The sequence below is a fragment of the Callorhinus ursinus genome, unplaced genomic scaffold (genome assembly GCF_003265705.2).
Source record: "Callorhinus ursinus isolate GAN/ISIS: 27379988/994484 unplaced genomic scaffold, GSC_fseal_2.0 scaffold11, whole genome shotgun sequence".
NCBI classification, from domain to species: Eukaryota; Metazoa; Chordata; class Mammalia; order Carnivora; family Otariidae; genus Callorhinus; species Callorhinus ursinus.
In genome coordinates, this window is record NW_027397073.1 from 52,503,650 (window position 1) to 52,529,940 (window position 26,291).

At 41.2% G+C, this 26,291-nt stretch overlaps 1 long non-coding RNA gene across 9 annotated transcripts in view; it reads left to right on the forward strand.

The window, feature by feature from the left end:
* Nucleotides 1-5,350: 5,350 nt before the first annotated feature.
* LOC112834916 (uncharacterized) overlaps nucleotides 5,351-26,291 on the forward strand; it is a 53,163-nt gene continuing 32,222 nt past the window's right edge. For 3 of the 9 annotated variants that reach the window (XR_003211070.2, XR_003211067.2, XR_003211072.2), the window contains exon 1: nucleotides 5,354-6,531. This is a non-coding gene — a long non-coding RNA (uncharacterized lncRNA). Of the gene's footprint in view, nucleotides 6,532-26,291 lie in introns of all 9 variants that reach the window. The other 6 variants (XR_012380072.1, XR_003211066.2, XR_003211071.2 and 3 more) reach the window with 5 other exon arrangements.

Below are 26,291 nucleotides of genomic sequence, written 5' to 3' on the forward strand. Positions count from 1 at the left end.
CCTGAGCCGAAGGCAGATGCTCAATGACTGAGCCACCCAAGCACCCAATCATGGGAAATTTTTAATTCACATTTCTCAAGGGGGAAGCGGTAAGCAATGCATCTGTTTAAGAAAAAAAAGTGGGAGCTGAATTTATAGAAGCCCCATAAAGGAGAACAAAGAATAAGGAATACTAAAGTAGGAAATATACAATTTAATTAAAGCTTAAAAAGGTGGTAACTATTAAATAAATTCCTAATTAAGTAAAAGGGAAGATTGAAGAAGGAAAATTTTCTAAATATCCAGAAACTGGAATTATGGAATTTGGATACATGATAAAACATTTATTTTATTTTCATAATTGTATGAAGAATAAATTTATGTTTATAATAATATAGAGCATAGAAAGTTCTAGGAGTTCAACTAAACCAATCTAAAAACACTTACAGGGGCGCCTGGGTGGCTCAGTCAGTAAAGCATCTGCCTTCGGCTCAGGTCATGATCTCAGGGTCCTGGGATGGAGCCCTGCATCGGGCTCCCAGCCTGCCACTCCCCCTGCTTATTCTCTCTGGCTCTCTCTATTTCTCTGTCAAATAAATAATATCTTAAAAAAAAATAAAAACACTTATAATGGGATATGTATTTGTGAACTAAACATATCTTTTTTTTTTAAAGATTTTATTTATTTATTTGAGAGAGAATGAGAGAGAGAGAAAGCACATGAGGGGGGAGGGTCAGAGGGAGAAGCAGACTCCCTGCTGAGCAGGGAGCCTGATACGGGACTCGATCCAGGGACTTCCAGGATCATGACCTGAGCCGAAGGCAGTCGCTTAACCAACTGAGCCACCCAGGCGCCCTGAAATAAACATATCTTTTGGTATTTGATAGACATATGATTTTATATGGCTATCCTGTTAATTTTCATTCATTGATTAGTCCTTACATACCTCCAGCTGGGTCAATGCCTTTGTTTACATTTCCATATATGACGCAGAAACTACTAACTAACCAGTAACTAACTGAGCAAGTTGTGTGACTTGCCCAAAGATATTCAGTTAATCACAGTGGAGCTACTTGTGAACAGAGAATCAGCCCTGACTCATCGTGTAGCCTTTCCTGGTTGTGAAAATTTTCTTCTTCCTGTTTACATTTTCAGTTTAACCAACGCATACTCTGTACCTGGAAGGATTCTAAACATGGCACAAGGCAGAGAGAAATAAGGCACAGTCTCCTGGCTTTTTCCACCAAGATTCATACAGTGGGGTTTTCTGTGACCGTAAGAAAGGAGTTTGGCTACTGGGCAGCCACCAAATGACAAATGCCTGCTGCCAGGCCAAAACTTTAAGCAGAAGTTAGTTATAAAGGGAAGACAAACATTTTGCTTCTCAAAACTTGCTCTTTATTTGAAGTTGGTGCTAAATAGATGTTATTTCTAGCTATGGATTAAGCCAAATAAAGTCTCTATCTCAACCATGTTGTTTAGTATTTTGTGTTTGGACATTTTTACAACCTGAAAAGAAACTCACTTTTTAAATACCATAATAAAAATCATTCAAATATATATCAAATCACATTTCTCCCTAAAATCTTTCTTCTAAGTATTCAAATGGGCATAACCTCTAACCTTCTGTGGCTCCTCTAAGACTATATAACCAATTGCATTATAATAAAAACATTGTCCTATTAAGTGCTTTACATGTATATCACCTCCATCCCCACAACAACTGTAAGAGGTAGACATTGTACATTATCTTCATGTTACAGGGCTCCTGGATGGCTCAGTCAGTTAAGCGGCTGCCTTCAGCTCAGGTCATGGTCCCAGGGTCCTGGGATTGAGCCCCGCATCGGGCTCCCTGCTCGGTGGGAAGCCTGCCTCTCCCTCTCCCACTCCCCCTGCTTGTGTTCCTGCTCTCGCTGTCTCTGTCTCTGTCAAATAAATTAAAAAAAAAAAATCTTATCTGCATGTTACAGATAAAATACTGATGCCCAAAATATCAAGTAACTTGCTTAAGGTCACACAACTACTAAGTGGCAATTGGTCTCAGACTGGAAGTCCCCAAAGCCACCATGATATATATGCCCAATTAGCACATGTGAGAAATGGACCATCAGAGATGTTCGACTTTACATAAAGCTTTTGTGAAATTAATTTTTCCCATACATTATGTAGCCCTCCAATCCACTAAAATTTTGTAACCAGGGAAACATTGTCATCTCAATCATTAGGAGTATAGAAATAGGGAACTTTTAATGTCTACACAAATCAATTAAATGAAGAATCATGAAAAAGGCACAAGAGAAAGAAAACAAATCTTTTTAAAACTTCTTCAGGCTCAAGAGGAGAATTACTAATTCAGCCAATGCCCTTCACCTTTCAATCCTAAAGGTGATTGATTTTATTTCTTGGGAGATGGTCATTGTGTCTGTTTTTAACACCTCACAGCACCATAAAGAAACAAACTGACATGACAAAAATGAAAGAACCCACCAAGTCTGAATTTAAAATAAGACAAGAAAGCATAAGGCTTTTCAGAGGTAAACATTAAATAGATCGACATGAGCATCTATCTTTGCATCATGTAAATCAGAGACTCTAGAGAGTCTAATCAAGTCAAATTATGCTCATCACACCTTAGAGCAGCCATTCAGAAGCATCTCATATTATTTCCTTCATTCATTGTCCAGAGTTTACTTCCAGGAAGCCTATTTCTGCACATATTTCCATGTAGTCTCCTTTAACACTTGTCCTTTTCTCCCCCCACTCTTAATCTTGAGCCTCATTTCTTTTCAGGCCTTTGCATCTCAGTTCTTGCTTCACTGCATTTCAGTAATTCATGTTGTACAGTATTTGTTTTTCCTGGAGATTCTTGTCTGAATCATACAGCAAGATGCTCTCTTTTGATATCTGGTAAAGTGAGGTGATCACTCTGAGGAGATCATTTGGGTGCAGTTCTCTCCACCGTTTACCAGCAATCATTTGTCTCTACAGAGGTGGCATGACTAGAATCCTGAAATACCCGACACCCCTGAAACATGGTCTCTAGCATGTACCCCAGATTTTGCATTGGGGGCCTTTGTGAAAATAAAATGTTTTTCAAAAGGGATTAGAATTTCCAGTGGGAGTACCATCCCTCAGCTCAGAGGACACTGAGGGAACGGAACTCAGGACAGGGATGTCATGAGGGGACTGGTTCTTGGGGTCGGTAGACTGTGGTGGGAGACAGGCCTGATGTGAGCCCAATGGGCTGGAGGTTTGATCAGCCAAGAACTAGCATCAGGTGAGTGGGCTCCTGGTGCACTGTGCAAAAGGCAGGTGTGGGATACCAAATGGAAGAAGATAATTCTCCTGAGTGGGACACTGCTCCAGGCTAACTCTGATTAATTACATTATACCAGGAGTGCTTACTACTGAAGAAATGGATCTTAACAGTCTCCCCCTGCCTTCCCATCAAAACCCAGAAAAACACTAAAACTTGCTTTGCAGAAAGAAGTTTTCTTGCCCAAAGTAAATGGAGAAATTTGTGAGGCATCCTGTTGCTTTAGTTATTCCAATACTTGGAGTGAAAATATGCTCCTATATATTTATTTGCCTAAAACTTAACTCTAGTTGTCACAACAAATCAAAATGAAGAAGGAAGTAGGACTTGCAAGCATATTTTATAGATAGCTGCCATCTGTCTCCATGAAACCATGAAAGCCTCTTCAAGAACAACTCTTGCCCTGATTCTTATCTCTTATTTATTGAATCCCCTCCCACTTTTTCTTGGTCCTTTCCAAGGCAAAGGGTTCACTCTCTCCAGTGATACAGAAATTGTACTAGGCTCCTGCAGGAGGGTCATGGGAAGCTGGGTTTTTCCATGGCAGTGTAATAGAGAAAATCCTTAGATGTCTGGGGCAACTGACATTTCCACCCTCCCTCCTCGTTAAGGATGTTGTTCTTTCCATACTCCATAGCATGTCGCGAATTCATCTAACAAAGGGCTTCGCACCTGGGCTTTGGAAGACCAGTACCTCAGCGCATCTGGAGAGAGAAAGTCACAGGGGCGAGGTGTTGAAAGATCTGGGTTCCACTTTTCCCACACTTATCTGTCACATGACCTTGAGCAAAGTACTTCACCTCCCTGAGTGTTAGTTTGTCCCTCTCTAAAATGGGGACAAATAACCTGACCCTGAACTACCTCACCAGGTTGTATGTATTACTTTATGTACACTCAAAGTGCTGTCTCAACTAGGAAGCGCTTTAAAAACATATTTCATGGGGCGCCTGGGTGGCTCAGTCATTAAGCGTCTGCCTTCGGCGCAGGTCATGATCCCAGGGTCCTGGGATCGAGCCCCGCATCGGGCTCCCTGCTCTGCGGGAAGCCTGCTTCTCTCTCTCCCACTCCCCCTGCTTGTGTTCTCTCTCTCGCTGTGTCTCTCTCTGTCAAATAAAAAAAAATAAAAAATAAAAAAATAAAAATAAAAACATATTTCATACAAAAACAAAATAGCTCTGGTAAAATTTTTAGGTGACATAAGTAAGAAAATGTCACAAAAATGAATTCTTGATTCTATACATGAAAATGATTTCTGTACTATGAATGGGTAGAAGCACTTCCATAATATGTTCTATTTGCCCTTTGAAAAGTTACCCTCAGGAAAACAAGGTAGGAACTAAGGGAGGGAAATAGGAAGGGAAGCCCCTTGTTATACACCTAATATGTGCCAGGTGCTTTCCTGGGCACTTTTTAAAGAAATGAACTCATTTAATCCCCACAAAATCTCCATATGGGAGACAGTGCAATGTCTTCACCCCTGCTTTCCAGTGGCATAGGTGGGGAATGTAACTTTTACACAGGTGGAAAGGGGTGGATTTGAGGTCAATTCTGTCTAGGTCCATGATTCTTCCACTGCCCTAGAAAAATCCAACTCAACTCTGTTGCTCAACAGTATTGCTGAGCTACAAGGGAACAGTGATTACAGAGTTGCCAGGGGGGAAAATGTATACACACAAAGGACTTGATTTTGTCTCAAATGGCCTTTAATGAGTCAAACTTTTAGCACAAGACAAAGAACTTGTAGTGGTGAGTAGCAAGACTCATTTAAATAGATTCAGCTCAATGATGTGAATAAGGTCCCACCGCCACTGCAATACCTAATAAGATAAGGTAGAATCTGATGTTAGAAATCCAACAGTTTGCCTTCAGTTCTAGTCAGGAGGAGGGGTGGGTTCAGCTTTTTGGGCCAGGCTGGTGATTGACTCTACATTTTCTGTGCTAATTTTCTCAGTTGTAATAGCAAGGATTTCTTTTTTCTTTCTTTCTTTCTTTTTTTTTTTAAAGGTAGAAACAAGATGTTTATAATTTCATTCACACCATTCCATTTCATTCCATTCATGACCCATTCATGAGTTTAGTAAACAGAATTTAGCAAGGATTTCTACTTAGGAAAGAAAGGAAGTAATGACCCTATTTAGCCCTCAGGGATAAAGATTCACTAAAAAGGTTTGAAATATATATAACATAACCAGGGCTTCTATTCCGGCTTCCTTTATATGACTGTCATAGTACTAGTAGCTTCACCTAGACTATCTCATGTCCCTATCTCTTAAAAGGGCCTCCATTGTGGAAGAGTAGTCTGTGAATTCCAGAAAATACCTTTAAAAGGTCTGAGGATTATTAATAATTCTGGTCTAGCTTCTGCTTGCTGAAATGGGTTAACAGTGCAGATGGGTCACCCAAGGATGGCCTAGGGTTGGGTTGAACAGGGAGAAGTGTTTACCCAAGACTGTCTGAGCAGAGACCCAATCCCGGTGGAAGGTAGCCAAGATCGAGCAAGGCAATACTGAGCACGCTGGGGAGGAGTCCTGAGAGGGCAAAGGCTCCCTCTGTGAGGAGGCAGGGTGGGAAGTGCCACGCAGGATCTAGGCGGGGCTGCACCAGTGCCAGAATGTTTAGGGGTGTTTGTTTGAAGGCCAGCTGCGGGTGAGGGAATGGAAGCCAAAAGGTAACCCAGGCAGCAGCAAAACAAGCAAGACAGATTGCTTGATGAGGCCAAGGGACGGTGACAGGAAGCAGTAGCAGCAATTCCTGTATTCGGCAAGCTTTGTGCTCCCCAAAGATAAACAACCACCACAAAATACCAATCACAGCTTGGTTTGCATCCAATCCTGTAAACATGCATTGAATGTCTACTCCATGCAAGACACAAGACATGGTGCTAGATGCAGAGAGGAGTTAACTCTGATCAAGTCGCATGCCAAAAGAGGACAGAAGAATGAGACACTCGGAAGTGAAACCAAGAGGAAGTTTTGTGAGTAGGATTCTCTCAACTGCCTGGACTGCTTCTGCCTCAAGGGACCTCTCTTCCCCCGCAACAGCTTGCATTATCCACGAGGCACTTTCTTGAGACCTTATATCTTATACTCAGCTTGTTCATTTATGAGGAAATATTTACTGAGAAGCTACTGCATGCCAGGAGTTGAGAGATGTGATAAGGCATCAGACGCAGTTTCTGCCCTCGAGATAATTTCCTCCCTTACCTGGGTCCATTGGTTGGTCTGAGGCATCTAAGGTAATAGAATTTCTTTGCAGCTAAGCTCTTCTATTTTTTTTTTTTTAAGATTTATTTATTTACTTGTGCGAAAGGTGGGAGGGGCAGAGGGAAAGGAGCGAGAATCCTCAAGCATACTCCCCGTTGAGAGCAGAGCTGCACGTGGGGCTTCATCCCACCTCCCTGAGATCACAACCTGCGCCAAAATCAAGAGTCGGCCTCTCAACAGACTGAGCCACCCAGGCGCCCCCACTTCTAAGTTCTTACCATCACCCTGGACCCCCCGAGCCCTGCATTTTTCAGCTGTCACGCTCCCACAAAACCGGGCTCCGCATGAGGTGGTCACCCGGTGCCCGCCCCTGCCCAGGCCCAGCGCTGTTCCTTTATACATCTATTCCAAATCTTTCCCACTCTCCTCCAGCCATAAGTACACCCTCGCTCTTCTTATTCCATCCATTACCTTACCTCTCAAATTCCTGAAAACCTGCCCAAATGCGCGAGCCTTCACGTTTTCTCTCTCACCTTTCCCCCGGTCTCCTTTTCTTCCCTCTTGTTCCAGGAAAAACTAGTCTGGCTTCTCCACAGCGCCTTTCTCTCTGCTCGCAAGCAGATGGATACCACTCATTCTAAACAGAAAAGCTTTCCTCCAGCCGGGCATCTCCTATCCTGCTTCAGTATTAGCTCTTCCTTCTTTCCAAAGACGGTTTCTCCATGGAGGAGGGTTCATTTGTGCCCCTCCTAGCCCGCTGGTGTCCAGCTCCCTCCCCACCTGGCCCTTTGCAGAGGTCACTGCTCCAGAAGAGGTCCCTGATGACCCTCCAACCATGAGACAATGTTCGCTCACCCAGCTGTGAATCTTGGGGCTGTCCCCTTCCGCAATTCCTGGGACGAGCCATGTTCCTGTTTCTCCTGTTTTCTGACAGCCCTTTTCCAGACCTTGTCCCCGTTCCTCCCTTGTATCCCGGAGATACGGGCATAACTAAGGTCAATTTGGGTGCTTGTTTTCTCTTAACCCGTCCCTTTCTCTCGGGAGACCTCACACACTCTGCACTGCTCCTGTCACACCACACCAGAACCTTCTTCACATATGTGTAGGGACTTGGCGTTTCCCTTCGTTTCAGACCCGAGTTTCCAACTGCTTGCTACACATCAATTCCAATTCAACACCTCCAAATTCAAATGCATCATCTGCTCCCCGGACTCTTTATCTTCTGTCTCATGTATCTCTGATAAACATTACCATCATCCTGACACTCAGGCTTGGGGCTTCAGTGGTCCGTGATGCCCCTGATCTCTCCCTCTTCCCCAGCCACACCACTTCATTACTCACCCCAGTCTGTTCTTCAGGAGCATCCTCACTTCTGCGCCCTCTTTCCGATTCCTTCTGCTACCTCTGCAGTTCAGGACGTGGAGGCATGTGGTACAGATGTAAACATGGAGGCTAGCAAAACAGACTCAAATTCTGATTCCACTAGGACCTAGGAATAGAGCCAGAAAAAAATCACTTTCTGGGCCTCTACTTCCTCTACTTCCTCATCTAAAAATCAAGGGGATAACACCTTCCTCTTGGGGCTGTCAGGCATAATGTGTGTAAAGGGCTAACCACTATGCGTGGGACAATGTAGACATCAAAATATGTTAATTTTCTTCTCTTCCTTTTACTCAGGTTGTTTTGAAATTCACTTTTAATTGTTAACTATTTTCCTAAATTTGTTTTCCTCTTTGCAATCTGTCCTCCATGAGGGCACCAATTATCTTTCTAAACCTTGGATTTAATATTCGGTCATTTTCCTGCTCAACTACTTCTGGCAATTCTCTATTGCCTGACTATTGCCTGTTCATATTCCACATTATGATAGTCCAGACCTTCCATGATTTGCAGCTATTTATTTCCATTGACCTATGAGCCCTTCACAGGATAGTAAATATCCACAGGGCTAACAGTGAGCTTTTTATCCATGTTCCTCCAACCAATGACTGGAACATAGTAAAGAACTAACACATATGTATTCTGGTTACATTGGCTGCTATATTACCACTCAACTTCACCAAATGTTCATTCATTTCCTTAATGAATTACTCCTTCAGACATACCCACTATGCTTAAGCTTCTTGGGGCCATTGCATTTTAATCATTTCTGTATTTTTAGTTGAAAGCCTACTTCATAAATGTTTATCGATCATTTCTAAATTATTCATAATGGTTGATGAGCCCTGAAGGTTCTTATATTATTCTTTCTATATTTATGTGTAACCGAAAAGTTCTAGAATAAAAAATACTTTTAAATTTAATGACTAAAGGAAATGAAAGAATGAATGGATGTACATGTGCCCACTATTTGTTCCTTCTATTCATTCCACCTGTTATGTCCTATTTCCGCCAGTCTAAATAGTACAACTTTCAAGACCCAACTTTCTTCTGTGAAATGATCTTTAGTTCTCTTAATTTTAAATTGGTCTTTTTCTATTCTTTACTTCTAAAGTATCTTGTTTGCTCTTTGTCGCCGAGAAGCTAGTTTTCCTACAATGCCCATTCTCTCCTTCCACAAAAGACTCTCAATTTTTAGCCGGGCTCATGCCATTCAGAAAAGACTCCATTTCCTGACTTGTTCTGACTTGCAGTAACCAGGTGATCAAGTCCTCCTCAAAGAGATATAAGTAGGATTGTCCTGTGGTGACTTCTGGGCACCTTCCTCAAGAGACAACTAGCATGTAGAAATTGGCCAGCTAGGCAAGAAGTGTTTCTAATAAAAAAGTTGGAACTCAGGTTTGGTGTTTTTTTCTAGGTGCCTAAATAACCTAAATAAGCTAGGTGCCTAAATATATACAGGAACATTTTCATAAGGAAATGGTTTTCCCCAGGATATCTTACGCCAAGTCATTTCAGCAAGCCAACATGAACCTGAATTTGAGCTTTAGAATCTTGAGTTTGTGTTTGCATTAGCCTTGAGGATTTGGAGAGTAGACAAAGAGGCAGTGTTAAAAATGTGTCAGGTTAGATTACTTAATGGTTTCTCCAAAGTGGAGGAAAGGTATTGAAAGAATGACAGCAAGAAGAGTTAGGGAGCTAGAAAGCAGCTGGATTTACTGCACATTATGCAACAGCCAATCTTATTTTAAACTAAATTCCAAGAGAACAGTGTGATATCTAATGTGTACAGGCCTATGAAAATACTGTGGCATAAGCCCAGGAAAAATGGATATTTGCAAATAGTGTTCCCCTGGACCCTTCTGTAAGTAAAAACAATCAGGCTTTAACTCAAAATCTGTCATAAAGTGTGGCACAGAATCTTTTTTATTGTCAACAGAAAATTAAGAATCAAGGAGTTTTAGTAATTTATTCAATGCCACTTCTTGCCATCATTTTGAAATTGTTAAAATGGGTATAGTGAGTTCAGAAAGCAAACCTGATGTCTTCATGAGAGATGGAGCCACATTCATGCTCTGGGTGGGATCATCTCTGCAGGAGAACATTGTATTCTCTTTCAAAGGCAAAATGCTTCTAAGTTTTGCCTCTTTACTTTGAATGTACTTTTTTTTTTCTTTTTAAGAGAGAGAGAGCGGGTGTGGGGAGAGTGAGGAGGGACAGAGGAAGAGGAAGAGAGAGAATCTTAAGCAGGCTCCACGCCCAGGGTGAAGCCCAATCTCAGGCCTTGAGATCATGACCTAAGCAGAAATCAAGAGTGGGATGCTTAACTGACTGAGCTACCCAGGTGCCCCTGTAGGTACTTTTAAAGTTATACTTGCTCACCTACTAGCATTTATGAAATCCTATATTTGGGATGCTTTTTCTATAATAAAATATTATCATTAGTAAAAAAAAAATTAAAAAGACAACAGTAAAGCAAAAAAAGAAAAAATTTTTAAAAAGACAACAGTAACTGACCTGTATCCTTTGTCTCTTCTTTTTGCCCCAACCTCTATCCTGCTATCTGGAATGAGGATGTGATGGCAGGAGATCTAGCTGCTATCTTGGACCTGAAGACCATGGCCACATCCTCAAGATGATAGACAATGAGCCAGAAGGAGCTGGGTCTCTGAGAATTTTATGGAGCAGACCCTGGACTGGACACTTAGCTGTGGAATTTTACATAAGAGGGAAAATATACCTTTATCCTGTTTTAGTCACTGTTATATTGAATTTTTATTTCTCAGAGGCAAAGTTATTCCTATCAAATACATACTTTTTCAATAACATTTGTTCTCTGATTTATATTTGGTTGTGGATATGCTGCAGGACAGGATGTTTCTTCTCCTTGATCCCCCACTTTCTACCTCACTCACAGATCATAGAGATGGTGTCACTATTAGCAAGAGAAAGGTTTTGTTTGTCTTGTGCGCTGCATGTGACAGATGGAGGGCAAGTGCCGGCCAGGCCGGTGGCTGGTTTGGCCGGTTTGGCCAGAGGGAGCCCAGGGCCAAGCCCAGTGTTAGGGATCCTGCAGAAGGAAGGGGGGTGGGTAAAAAGACCCCAGAGTGCAAAGGAAGAGAAAAGCGTGAGAGACTAAAAGTTGAAGGGGCTCATAGCAAGCATCGGAATGGAATGGGATCTGTATGAACTGCTTGGTGATTGAATGGGAAAATTGAGACACATTTCTATGGCCCCCTGACCAGGGTGTTTTTGAGGGGAGTTACTGGTGAATACTGCCTTCTCTAGGGGATGGATGATACCTCCAAACCCCTCCAGATACTGCCAGCAAACTTATGGGTGACATTCTTATCTCTCTCCATTGAGGCACTTAAGCTTCTCCTGAGCAGAGTCTATATTTTATTCATAATTTTATCTATACTTCTTACCTAATTCACAGTTTATAGAGATGCTATATAAAGGTTTGGGGTCAATATTGATGAGCCTGATGATGACTGCTTTAGTTTTGCTGTATCGGTACCTCTAAGAACTTTTTCCTGTATCAAAATCTGCAAAAGAATAAGGTACCTCATCCTCTCTGGGTCCCCTCCCCCAAAGTGTTTAAAATGCCTCTTAGAATTTGCCTAAGTAAATATATACCTAACACATGTTTTTGTGCAGAAGGAGGCATTAATAGGCTGGGGTGGCTTTAGCCAAGTATTCGTTAGCTTATCTTGTTGATCTTTTTCTATTCCATTTGGAATTTTACTTCCCCCTTTCAGTTACAGGCAAAACAACCAGAAAGTGAGGATGTACTTCCTAGTGAATGAATCTTTAGTAAATATTTATTGAATGGATGAGTGAATAAATGATGTCAACACATTTCTTTAAATCCTTGCTATAACCAGGTGATCATCCCCTGCTTTATGTTACTTCTTAGTTACCAAAGGACAATAATGGTGTGTTTGTCAGTATTAACAGATTGATCCCTGATTATCACACAATCCCTGTAATCATACAGTCAACTGTGGGGTTATTCTTAGGAAGTGTATTGTAAACCCTAAGGAGTGATTGTGGGAGCAACTGAAACGTCAGCGTTCCTGTTCTCGGGCTGTTAAAAGCAATGGCCTGGTAGGAAGAGGATCCCATAATCTGGGGCAGGGCGTTGATAAGGAGTTATAAAGGAAAGTAACCCTCAACTCCCCTTCCTGCCTTGGGCAATTGCTAGCACGAATATCCCATTCCTCCCTTATTCCATAACCGCCTCCCTGCGTGCCCAAGCTTAGAGGAGGGTAGAGGCCTGCTTTCCGGCTTCAAGATAATTGCCATCTCTTTGTATTCCTTCCCTATGCTTTGATATATCTGTCCTTGCTTCACTGATAAAAAAAAAAAACTAAACAAAAGCTATGTGCACAATTCAGCCGCTGCTACTCTCCCCTGTAGAGGCAGCCCTGAACGACCCCTCAGATTGGTGTCTGAGAGCACTATTTTGGTGTGCAACATCAACTACCATAATAGTGGGATTATCAATCAATATTCACTGCATGTCAATTTCTGTTAGTGTGAGGACTCCACAAGATCCACTTTACACACTGAGTAGAAAATACACATAAATAGAGAATAATTTCATTCTAACATGTAAACATAGTACTCACTGTAAATAAAATAGGAGTTCAAAGGAGAAATATGCATACAGCCTGGAAGGAAAAGTTAAAGGTGACTTCATGGAGCAGATGAGCGGTGAAGAACAATTAGGATTTGGTGGGGCAACATGGAGGAACAGTGATTCTAGGGGCTGGAAAATCATGAGCCAAGCTCACGGAGCAAGCTCATGAAGTTCTGAGCAGAGGAATAGCAAAAAGTATATTCTAGAATACTGGTCTGGTTGTGTTCACTGGGATAGAAACATGCTTTTCTTTCTTATCGCAACCATCCTGGGGGCCTAATCCATGTGTGTTGAGATGAATTAATGCCTTATTTATAACAGAAGTCATCAATCTCCCTCCTTTATATCAATGGGAATACAATAAATGACATGGTCCATTCCTCTTACCTCCCATTTTTCTTTCGTTTTAAATCTTCTCTGCTTTATCCACCTTCAGATTCATTGCCCATCTCTCTCTCCCTCCTTTCATTTCTTGGTCTCTTTGGAGTTTAAAGTAGAAGCACAGGACAGTGCTGCCTGCTGATTTCTGTGTCCAGCATGATGGAGGGTGGTCACTGTACTTATCACCTGTCATTTCCTCCCACAATGTTCCCACTCTGACTCCAGGAAGATGCCAGAACTATTTTTGCCAAGCCTTACAATATGGCATGTCTTCCAGCTTAAGCTATGGCATTAACATTTCCCAAAGTAGGATAATTTAATTATCAGAAAAAAATGTATACGAGAAAAAGAAGGTTGTACCTTCTTGTCTATTTATGGGCATCATTTTTTTTTTAAGATTTTATTTATTTATCAGAGAGAGAGTGAACAAGTGGGGGGGAGGGGCAGAGGGAGAGGGAGAAGCAGACTCCCTGCTGAGCAGGGAGCCCAATGACATGGGACTTGATTCCAGGACCCTGAGATCACGACCTGAGCTGAAGGCAGATGCTTAACCAACTGAGCCACCCCGGTGCCCAGGCATCATTATTTTCTGACAAGAATAATTTCTTTTTATAATCAGATAACTCAGTTTGAGTCTTTGTGATAGAAAGTGTCAGAATAAACATCGTGACTTAACTTTTATTTGTCAAAGTTAATTAGGTCTTACAGCAGAATTTTGAGGCTGGTATTCATGTATATTCTGCACAGCTAGGAAATAAAATCAAATTGGGTATTTTCTTTGATGACCAAATATGCTCACATTTAGTTTTGCTTTCATATAAAACATAATAAAGCACAAAGACAGAAAAAAAAATAAACTAAGAATCATCACCCATAATCCCACCCTATAGATACAAATTGTTAACCATTTGATAAACATATCCCTTTTTTCTTTTTTCTCTTTATTTATTTATATGACTTTAAATTTTAAAAAAAGGAAAAGCATTTTCTTTTCCAACTAGGCAATATATCAATCAATATTGCTGCATAGCATTCCTTCTGTGGATGACTGTTTTTCTTAGCCAATCTCTTATTCTTTAGTATTAAGATTGTTTTCCATGTTTTGATATCATAAGCGGTATTGTGTTATTCTTTTTCAAACATCTTATTACATCATCTCTATTTCCTTAAAATAAATTGTTTAATGCAGAATTTCTGTATTTAACAATAAACGTTTAAAAATTTCTTCCATCCATAAGTCTGCTTCCTCCCACCCCACCCACCCCCCTTAACAGGACTTTTAGTTATGCTTTAGCTTTAGGTAAAAAATACTAGGCCCAGATTCATTGTGAAGGCCCAAACTTTCTGGTTCAGGTGCTGGGTATATCTGCTCTTTTCCACATCAAAACCTTTCTCTATAGATAATCCAATAAATGAATTCTCACCTGAGGGTGAGCCTGTCCATTGTCATAGTTGGGAACAGACTTCGCTGAGAGGTGCTCACTAATTACTGAAAGAAGGAGTGGATAAGTTGTGCCTGCCTGGGTTGGCATAAGTCATCTCTCCCACAGAGTTTACATTCTAACAGGAAGTCACTTGATGATGGAGAAATGGCCTTCTAATTATGTAATTTCAGCCACCTGTGAAGAAGTAGGGGGATATATTCTGGGCAAGGTGAAGACAATGAACTTTTCTTGTTATTTCTGCAAACTCAGAATTGACTTATTCTGCCTACTCATGAGGGAAAGCTGAGCGGGGGCAGAGGGATATCTCTGAAATCCCAAATTTATGCTTTCCACTTTCTGGCCATGACATGGTATCCTCTGGCCTACTTACTGAAATGCTTCATTCCAAATGGTTTTATCTCATCGAGACTACTTATATAATGAGCATCATTTTTCAAAATGTTCTTCCCCCTTTGTTGCCCAGCCTTGGGACTCCATGGTCCAACTCTGTAATTGCCTCCCTGTGAACTGCCTTGACTCTGTTTCTCTATTCTCTCTCCATTTACTCATCTGGCAAAACACCTGTCCTCCATCGTAAGTACACTCGTGCCACTGCATACCGTAGAAAGTGGCACAATGGTGCTGGTGAGTCTCATCTTAAGTATGTGTCACAGACTTCTGTGAGCCCTTGACACTTCCCAGAAACCCCACCCTATTTCCTGCTCTTTTAGCTATTTATATTGTTCCCTTTCCTCTCTTACTAACCCGATCCTCATCTTCCTCCTGCATCTTCACTTCCAACGGATGACTTAGCCTCATAATTCATAAAGAAAATGGAAACAATTAGATAGGAACTTCCTCCTCATCTCACTGTTAACTACCCACGTCTGCTGCCCTCTGTCCTATTATGGCGGAGGGAGAGGGGCCCCGTCCACACCAAGCCAAACCTCTCCCTATGCTCTGGCTGTCATCCCTTCTTGCTACTCACAGGCTTCAGTCTCCACCTTCACTGTCTCCCTCTCAATAAGCCTCATCAGCATCTTTTCATCTATTATCCAGCATCCTAGATAACTCTCCCCCCACCTTACTCCAAGTGCCCTTCAGCTACCATGTCGTTTTACTTCCCACTCACAAAAACTACTCTGTGTCCCCACTTTTTTAAATTTTCATTTACTTTCAAACCCACTCCAAGTCTTCTGTTACTAAAACCAAACCCAATGCCAAACATCATCCTCATCCGATATAGCTGTCCACTCTGTTTGGGATGGACATTCTTCTCTTTTGCCTCCCTGACACTCCCGGTCCTCTTCCTACCACCGAAGCCACTCCTTCCCAGTTGCCTTTGCTGGATTCTCCTCCTCTTCTGGAACTCTAAATGCTGGCCTGCACCAGATCTCTCTTTCCCCACTTCCTTCTTTCCAGAGGTGGTTCTCTCTTGGAAGCCCACCGCTACTGGTAGTGTCTAAAGTCCAGTGACTCTGGGGCGCCTGGGTGGCTCAGTTGGTTAAGCGTCCGACTCTTGATTTTGGCTCAGGTCATGGTCTCAGGGTTGTGGGATTGGGCCCCGCATTGGGTTCTGCACTCTGTGCAAGTTTGCTTGGGATTCTTCTTCTCCCTCTGCCTCTCCTCCTACTTGTGTTCTCGCTCTCTCTCTCTCAAATTAAAAAAAAAAAAATTAAAAATAAATAAAGTCAAGTGACTCTTAAATATCCATCTCTCTCACGATCTCTCCTCTGAACCACGGACTTCATCTGACTTCTTACCTGTCATATCCATTCATGGGTCTAATAAGTATCTCAAAATTAACATATGCCCAATATAGGATACTTGATTTTCCTGTTTCTCCCCATTTTACTCCTACCTCAAGTAGTGGTACTATCCCCCTTCCTGTGGGCAGGCCAAAAGTCTTGAAGTTGTCCTTGATTTTTCTCTTTCCCTCATTTACTAGATCCAATGCATTAACAAAACTTTATCCTCAAATTATATCTCAAATCTTCTTGCCTCTCTCCATCTCTACTGCCAACTGTAGTCAAAGCTGTCATCAATTCTCTCTTGAGTTGTTGGAAAAACAATTTAACTCCTTTCCCTTCTTTCTTTTTTTTTTAAGATTTTATTTATTTATTTGAGAGAGAGAGAGAATGAGAGAGAGAGAGCACGAGAGGGAAGAGGGTCAGAGGGAGAAGCAGACTCAGGGACCCCGATGTGGGACTCGATCCCAGGACTCCAGGATCACGACCCGAGCCGAAGGCAGTCGCTTAACCAACTGAGCCACCCAGGCGCCCTCCTTTCCCTTCTTTCATTTTTGTCCTTCCTCAATCCATTTTCCACTAAACACCCAAAATGACCTTTTTAAAAAATTAATCAACTCATGTTGTTCCTCTGCTTAAAATCCACCAGTGGGTTCCCATCGGATATAGAATAAAGTCCAAACTCTTTATCCGACTCTAAAGTTGCCTCAAGTGATCTGACCCCTGCTTCCCTTTCTGACCTTGGTAGCACACTTCTCCTCAATCACTGTCTCCCACGCAGACTGTTCCAGACCTACTTTCTGTTATTCAAACATGATAAACACAGACCTGGCCCAGGGCCTTTGTACTTGCTGAATCCTCTGCCTGGATCATTCTAGCTAAACCATTTGAAACTCACTATCCATTGTCCTGTTGTATGTCTTCATAACTCTGAACTCCAAAATTTTCACTGAAGTATTTTACTCTTAGTGGATGCTCAATAAATATTTTTGGAACAAACAAATGACGCTGCTTAATGACAACGAAGCTTGTTCACTGATTGATTTATGCTTTAATTATCTTCAGTAAAAAATATGCTTGGGCATCTGTCCAAAATTGAAGCAAGACTAAAGTTGAGGAAAATGTGAACAGAATTACAAGTAACATATTGGCGCTCCTTCAGAGTCTGTCCTTTTAAATGCTGTATTTGAGATAGTTCCTGAGACTGTAATAAAATTATAATCTAGCTGTTTTCTCCCCCTAATCTATCCACCTCCCACTGTTGACAAGGCACAACTCTGACTCCCCTGCCAAAGCAGTGCTCTCTGCGCACTGCAGCCGGAATTTGTGACCAATGGGCAGGAATGAGGCCGAATGGCTACACGCTGCTCTCTATGCCAGCTATGGTTTCCTCAGCAGCTGGCCCTATTCGCACAGCTAACTCTAATATTTTCCCTTTGTCTTTGATACTCTGCATTCTGTTCTGAGAGGTCAAGGTGTGGATTTTTTATGTTTTCTACTCACATAGGGAGCTTCACCACATATCTTTATGGGTAAAATATCCATCATTTTTCAATAGTGATTTTTGTGTTCTTTTCATTTTCTTCTCTGAAAGTGCTGTTCAACTTATTTGGTATTTCTCATTTTAGTCTTCTGGTCTCTGAAATAATGTTCATGGTTTTCTTTCTTATATTTCTAATCTGAATTCTGAAATGTGTCTTCCGGTCTATCTTCTCCTTCATTAATTCTGTCTCTACTCAAGTGTTTAGCTTGTCCATTGAGTTTTTTTAAAAATTCCGATTAGTATATTTTTCATGTGTAGGATTTCTCTATGTTTTTTTCCAAATTAACATGTTCTTTTCCCCATAATATGCAATTCCTGCATTATAGAGTGTATTTCTTCTTTTACCTCATTCAATATTTTAAACACAATTATTTTAAAGATTCTTTCATGTTGTTCTAGTATCTCTCATTCTTAGACAGGAGTGAGCTTACTTGTGATTCTCCCTTGGGTGGTTCATTTCCTGGATGGTTTGTAACTTTTAGCTATGAGCTCATCTGTGGTGGATGCTGTTTCCTCTGAGCCCCACCTTCCTTGGTTTTGTAGACACATTACGAAGGGCGGGTTAGCTTCCTGTGGCTTCTCAGGACTGGTGGCCTTGAGTGTCCTAGTCTGTGTTTCAGAGATGGGACAACTCCTTGGCCTTATACAGGAGTTCTTGTGACACAGGTTAGTGGCTTCCACTTCTGACATGTGTGAAAATCATGTATTTGATCTGTGAACATTGGCTATATAAACATCAAAACCCCAGCTCCCAACTCCTGAAGCTTGTGTCGAGTTCTAATACCTTCTTCATCTGTCCAATTTTGGTGTTGCACGCTACTTTGACTTTGAGCTTACTGTTCATTCTCCAGCCCCTAAAAGTTTCTTTCCATCAACAAATATTTGTCAAATGCCTATGAATGTGCTAGGCACAATGCTAAGCCTTAGAGAGTCAGTGATGAAGTAAATAATGTCTTTGCTCTCAAACATTTTACTTTTTGAGAGATTTCTTTCTTCTCCCATGCTCTAAATGTCTTAGAAACAGTTCTGTTGTATTTTATCCAGCACTTCTGTGCATTTGGTGTGTATATGTATGTGAGGGTTACAGGGAGAGGGCGTCTTCCTGCAGCGCCTCCATCTGCCAGAACGCCCAGCCGTCCCTCCTCCCCCACCTGAGCCCAGTGAAGTTGAGAGGATGGTAAGGCTTCCGGCATACCTTGCAGACTGTGACTATATTTCTATCCACACGTAACCTGAGAGGCAGCTGAGTAGAATTAACTATTAAAAACGTGGACTTTGGAGCCTAAATGCCTAGGCTCCAAACCCAGCTGAGCTACTTAATAGTTATATAGTCTTGGGCAAAAATCTCTCTTGGTGCCTCAGTTTCCTCATCTGGAAAATCAGTCCAATAATAGTATCTTCCTTATATGCTTATTAAAAGGATTCAATGTCTAAAATGCTTAAAACAGTATCTGGCATATCGTAAATACTTTAATTTTTTAAAAAGATTTTATTTATTTATTTTAGAGAGAGATAGAGAGATAATGTCAGTTGGGGCAGGGGCAGAGGGAGAGAGAGAATCTCAAGCAGACTCTGTGCTGAGCACAGGGCCTGACATGGGGCTCGATCCTAGGACCCTGAGATCATGACCTGAGCTGAAACCCAAGAGTGGGACGCTTAGCCCACTGAGCTACCCAGGTGCCCCAGTAAATACTTACTAATTAGTAGCTGCCACACAAACATCAGTGGTTGCTCTTCACTGAATTGCATCCCCCACCCACCCAAAGTCATATGTTTAAGGGTAGGTGTCTGCATGCACACTCTAAAGAAAGGCCACATGAGCAGTGAGATGGCTGCCAAAAGAGCTTTTAAGAGTAGCCAAATCCGCTTCACCCTTGACCTGAGACTTCTGGCTTTCAAAACCGTGAGAAAATAAATGTTCGTTGTTTAAGCCACACCAGTCTACGATATTTTGCCCTGGCAGCCTAAGAAGACTCCTACAGTGACCCAGTGCTAAACACAGTGCTCTACGCCTAGCAGGTCTTCCGGAGATGTTTATTGCTGCCTTTATTGCTATGTTTTGGCTTGTGTCGTCTGCACGCCTTGTGGGTCAGGGCGTTTTGGGGAGATAGCCTGTCATAGCGGTCCGCTGGTCCAGCTGGGTGGAGTGGTAAGCTGCAGCAAGATAGGGAGTTGGGAAACCAAACCAGGTCAAACCGGGGGAATGTCTAAAGTCTCCATAGAGACTGCATTAGTTTGCTGGGGCTGACATAACAAAGTACCAGAGACTGGGCTTAAACAACAGACATTTATCTCTTCACCATTCTGGAGGCTACAAGTCCAAGAACAAGGAGTCAGCAGCATCTCCTCCAAGGCCTTTCTCCTAGCTGTGTTCTGTCTGTATCTTCACGTGGTTTTTTCCTGTGTGTGTGTCTATGTCCTAATCTCCTCTTTTTAGAAGGACACCAGTAGAATTGGATTAGAGCTTACCCTAATAACTTCATTTTTACCTAATTAATATTCCTCTTTGAAGGTCCTATCTCCAAATACAGTCACATTCTGAGGGACTGGGCCTTAGGTCTTCAACATGAATTTTGAGGGGTGCAATTCAGCCCATAACAAGGACAGAACAAATTCTGCTGGACACTTCTTTTCTCTGGGAGCATTTATTCCAGCTCATTCCTGTGTAGACTTGTCTGCACCTGGAATGCGTTCATGTTGCCGAGTGATTTTGAACAGAAATAACCCAGGGCGCCTGCGTGGCTCAGCTGGTTAAGCTTCGACTCTTGATTTCGGCTCAGGTCCTGATCTCAGGGTTGTGAGATTGAGCCCCGTGTGGGGCTCCCTGCTCAGGGGGGAGTCTGCTTACGACTGTCCCTGCCCCTCTGCTCCCCCCCTTGCTCTCTCTCTCTGTAAAATAAATCTTAAAAAAAAAAAGAAAGAAATACCCCTTTCTTCAGTCTCAATGTGGCAAAACCCCATGGGCTCATCAAAGCTCAGAAAAAATGCTCCTACTTCTATGAAGCCTTCTCTCAATCCCGTACCCTACTCTCTTCTTTATCCTCCCCTCACTATAAAGTATTACATCCCTCCTCTGAATTTGGATAACAGCTTGTTGTCTGTGTTTTCCTTCTGAACTAATTGCTCATATGGTTCTACACGTTCCCCCAAATCTCTGATCAATAACTGACTTATTTTAAGACCTTACATGCTTAGTGGAACTTTTGCCAGCTACTGAGGTTGAGCCCTTTAGAAGCCTGGGTGGAAGAGGCATGAAATTAGTATGAAATCATATATGCCTTAATACAGGAAGATGGATACCTTGAGCAGGAGAGAATGTCATGCTAGAATGATGTGGAATTCTCAAGGACTTACACAAAAGGTCCATAGCAGAAGTGAATTGGATTAGAATGGTTTTGTTTTGGTTTGGTTTGGCTTTTTTGGCAGGGACTTGATTAATTTTTACATAAAATACTTTAAAGGCTAGAGAAGTAAACATCTGAAATTTTTTTTCCATTTCATTTTAAATGGAGTTCCCAGGATTTGACTCTTGTTTTGAACGATGTCTTTGTAACAAACTTCCTGTGTTGACAAGAGACACACTGCATTTTTGTAAATGTAGTTCCACAGAAATTTCAAATGTCTTACTAGTTTAAGGTCTTTATGCAATTTTTTTGAGATTTCGAGTCTCTTAATCTTTATCATGTGTATGTCTCTATAACATAAACTATAATACAATTATAATATACAACTGTATCTCTAATCCATAGTAATACAATATATAAATATATACTATATCTCTATATTGTATATAAATAATATAATAATTATATTCAACTATATCCCTATAACATACCACTATAATAACATTTCAAGTAATGTGTTTCAATTTTTTGAACTTTTCCTAGTATCTTGACTTATTTTGCGTTAAATTATTTATCAATAGAGATCTGAACACCTACTGACAATTTTCTACTTTGTGGTGATAAACTTTTCCCTTTATTTTAGTTTCATATTATTAAGGTAGAGTGGAAATGGGACAAATTGACTCTGCATCTCTGCTTCTGCCAGAAATCAATCTGCTTCTACATAAAAGTTGTTCAAATGCCATTGACTCAGATTTTAGCAGAACCAGGGACATCACAACCAAATGTCTCTGTTTTATAAGACAGAGTGATTTGAGCATGGCCGTATTTTAAAATACAAATAAAATTTTTTTTATCACTCTAGCGACAACAGTTTATTGTCATATTTTTACTTACAGCTTTTCTATTTCTTGGTGTCTCATATTTTAAGGCAACAGCCTTCTTTCATGTAGCATTAGAAGCGTGCAGCAAATTTTTGAAATGTTAATAACCATAATGTAGCCTAGATAAGAAACATTAGCATTAAAAGCCTGGAGAAATTTAAGACTGAGAAGTCCAACTGAAAGTGTTTACACAAAATTGTCTAATTCTTATAGACGTGAAGTTGATGCATAGAAGCCAATAAATAGTCTCTTTTCCTTCCCCTTTCTCCCCCTCATCGCCTTGCTGCCCACGCACTGAGAAACCCTCATCTTGCCTCATTCCCGGTCCAGAGAGATGGAAAAACACAATTCTCACCCCAGTACAGTTCCATGACTTCTGGCAGAGTCTGTGCAGAGGTCAAAGCGGCCCGTGATTTTCCACTGTTGCTGGACATAAAACCGGGGAGAAGGCGGGGATTTTAGAGTCTGAGTGTGCTCTACCCACTATTGCGGGTCAGCCTGTTGTGTGGAGGAGCAGAGCAGACCAGTGCTAAGTCAATATTTGTTGATGAATGAATGAGTAGAAAAAAATTATAGCTTATATTTTTATTAGTATATAAAAGTTATAAGTAATTGCCCTCTCCTTCAGTTTTGAGAAGGAAACAAAGAACTTTTTTCATTGTCATCATTTCATCATCTTTACTTTCAACACTGCTGAAACTTTCTCCTGAGAGGAGGATTTCAGATTTCTTGATTCCGTTCCAGCAATATTCATATGCTTCTCCTCTCGCTTGGCACAGTTTTCTTTTCAGAGAAACTAAAAGCTCCTCTTGTCACGGTGGTGGTCCCTGGTTTTGGGTGTGTGAGGAAGAGGCACATCTCCTGGGACATTCTGATGAATGCGGACTGGACTGGGGGAAGCTCCCGAGGCGAGGGTGCCTGCGCTGACAGAAGTCTGAGAGCAGAGAGAGTTCCGCTGGTAGTAGATCTCTTAGCTTTAGCTTGTTGCATAAAGTCTTTATGTCGCCTTCATTTTTGAATGATATTTTCTGTAGGTAGAGAATGCTAGGTTGAGGGATTTTTGGCACTTTAAAGATTTTGCTCCATGGTCCTCTGACTTCGTTTCTCCTGAGAAATCTTTGGTTATTCTTGCTTTTGTACGTGATATCTTTTTTTCCCTGGCTGCTTTTAAAATTTTGTCTTAATCAATGTTCTCCAGCAAATTTATTATGGCATGCCAGGGTATTCTTCTGTCTCCACTTAATATATCCAATCTTTCCTCTGGCTTCTTGAAAATACGGAATATAGTTATAACAGATGTTTTAAGGTCCATGCCTGCTGATTCTATTATCTTTGTCATTTCTGGGTTTTGTTTTTATTAATGTACTTCTCTTTTTGTCCCCCAAGTCTGTATTATTTTATTATAGAGATCTGCTAACTTAGGTTAATGATTATTAAATGAAACTAATGATATTTCAAGTTATATACCTACAATCCATCAACAAATTACTGATCTACACATAGCTTATCATATTTCAAAGGCTACTCAAGCATCTTTTCTTGAAATTATGATTACATTTGCTGTTGGGATTACACAGTGTTAAAATTACAAAAATTTATTTTGAATTTTCATTATCTGCTCCAACAATATTAAATTAGTATTGAATTATTCTTGATACTCCCATAATGTTTGTGTACAAAGTATTTTTCCAGTTTAATTGAGATATAATTGACATATAACATAGTATTAGTTTTAGGTATACAACATGATGATTTGACATGCATATATTGTGAAATGATTACCACAATAAATTTAGTTAACATCCATCACCTCACAGTTACAATTTTTTTTGAGTGATGAGAACTTTTAAGATCTACTTAGCAACTTTCAAATATATAATACAGTATTATTAGCTATAGTCACCATGCTATACATTACATCCTCAGGACTTATTTATCTTAAATGGACTTTTCTCCTGGTTGTTAGTCATATTTTCCTACTTCCTGGTATGCCTGCTGATTTTTTATTGGAAATTCTCTATAATGAATTTCATACTGTTGGATAATGCGTCCATTTAAAGTGTGCTGCACTTGGTTCTGACACACCCGTAGGTTATTACAGATATTTGATCCTTTTTGCTTTTGCCTTTTGTTAGGGTGGGTCAAGAGCAGCTTTTAGTCTAGGGTTAATTTAGCCCTGCTACTAAGGTGAGAAACTTCTGAGGACTCTCCCTGATGTTCCACCTATTACAAAGTCTTTTCATGCAGGCTGGTGGGAGGGAGAACTGTTCCCAGCCTGCGTGAGCCCCAAGAACTGACCTACTGCTTCCCACTGGCTCTCTCCCTAGCACCCACAGAGCAGTGCCCCACCAGAGACCCGTCCGCAGCTATCCAGCATGGCTCCTCTGTGCCACTGGCTTCTTCCTAGACTTTTTCCCACAAATTCTAGCCACCTCGGCCTCTTTGAACTTCAGTCTCTTGTCCCTACAGCTCAATGAGACTGGCAGGTTCTGTTTGGGTTCCCACTGGTTGAACTGCAGCCTGAACACTCTGCCCAGGGCCAAACTCTCAGGTCTCTCTTTTTGATTTCTTTTTCTCTCAGGGCTCATAGTTCTCTGCGTCTGCATGCCAGTGCTCTCTCTCTCTTTTTTTTAAAGATTTTATTTATTTATTTGACAGAGAGAGAGACACAGCGAGAGAGGGAACACAAGCAGGGGGAGTGGGAGAGGGAGAAGCAGGCTTCCCACCAAGCAGGGAGTCTGATGCAGGGCTCAATTCCAGGACCCTGGGATCATGACCTGAGCTGAAGGCAGACGCTTAACGACTGAGCCACCCAGGCACCCTGCCAGTGCCCTTTTTTAAACAGTTTTTCCCCCCCATATATTTTGCCTGGTTTTCTAGTTGTTTATGGTGGGAGGACAATTTCCATAACAGTAATCCTTTGTGGGCAGACACAGAAGTCCCTTGTAGGGTAGTTTTACATGTGCTTCTCCGGGGCCCCAGACATTGGCCATTTTTATGGGAACTCTTGGCTTCAGATTCCTACACCATGTGGTGCTGTAAATTTGGACCCCACAAGCATGCAGTACTGGCTTGAGGAATCCGTTAACTTTGTTTTTCTACCCAGAACCACCCCCAGGCAGATGGCAGACTTCCGTGTAGCTTCTCCCCATCAGTTGGTGATATTTTTACCATTCCCAATTTTTTTATTAAGCTACCCCTCACATACCCCGGTTTGTGCAGGGCTTTGTTGTATACAACTGCACATCTTCAACAGTCGGAGCCACGTCTCTTGCTCTGACGTGGGTGTTAACTCTAGTCCCAGGCCAGAGGGGTTTTATCTAGGTAGAATTAATACTTTTGTATTATGGCATCAGCGCATATTTGATTTTTAGGTACTTGTGATGTTTTAGATCATTTATCCTATTCTCTTTTTTTTTAAGTTTTTTTTTTTAAGATTTTATTTATTTATTTGAGAGGAAGAATGAGATAGAGAGAGAGAGCATGAGAGGGGGGAGGGTCCGAGGGAGAAGCAGACTCCCTGCTGAGCAGGGAGCCCGATGCGGAACTCGATCCCGGGACTCCAGGATCACGACCTGAGCCGAAGGCAGTCACTTAACCAACTGAGCCACCCAGGCGCCCCTCAGCTTTATGATTTTAACTTACAATGTTTAACTGATTGTGATTTTGTTGTTGAAGCCTTACGGAGTTTATATACAAAATGAGAACATTTAAGAGAATTTTCCATTTCAATATGCTTAGTTATTTAAGTTTTTGGAAAGTTTTTGTTTGTTATGTCAGACGATAGTAGTACCTAAAATGGAAAGCAAATAGATTAATTTATAAATACAGTTTAATAAGTCAAAGGGAATTTAGATATTCTATTAAGGCACCCTTAACTCTTTTTTTTTTTTTAAAGATTTTTTATTTATTTATTTGACAGAGAGAGACACAGTGAGAGAGGGAACACAAGCAGGGGAGTGGGAGAGGGAGAAGCAGGCTTCCCGCTGAGCAGGGAGCCCGATGCAGGGCTCAATCCCAGCACCCTGGGATCATGACCTGAGCTGAAGGCAGACGCTTAACGACTGAGTCACCCAGGCGCCCCCACCCTTAACTCTTTTCAATGGCTAGATTTTTAAATAGAAAAATAAGATTTTAAAGCTAACCCTCAAGGATTTAGGAAGATCTAGATTTTAAATTTATTACTTTAATAGATTGAATATTAATCTTATAAAACAAAACTCTGAATAGTCTTTTTTGTGCTCCAATATGATCCTCTGTGTACCAGTAGCTCACATTTAGCAGGTCCAGATTCATGAATTCTCATGAGTTAGAAAGACTTTCAGCATCATTAAATGTTCTATTTTCCCCTGTAGAAACAGCAGCTTTTTACATAAGCCATCAAATCATAATGTAGTTGATTTATTTTGGTTGTTAAAATGGTTGAAATAATTCTTATTTTTG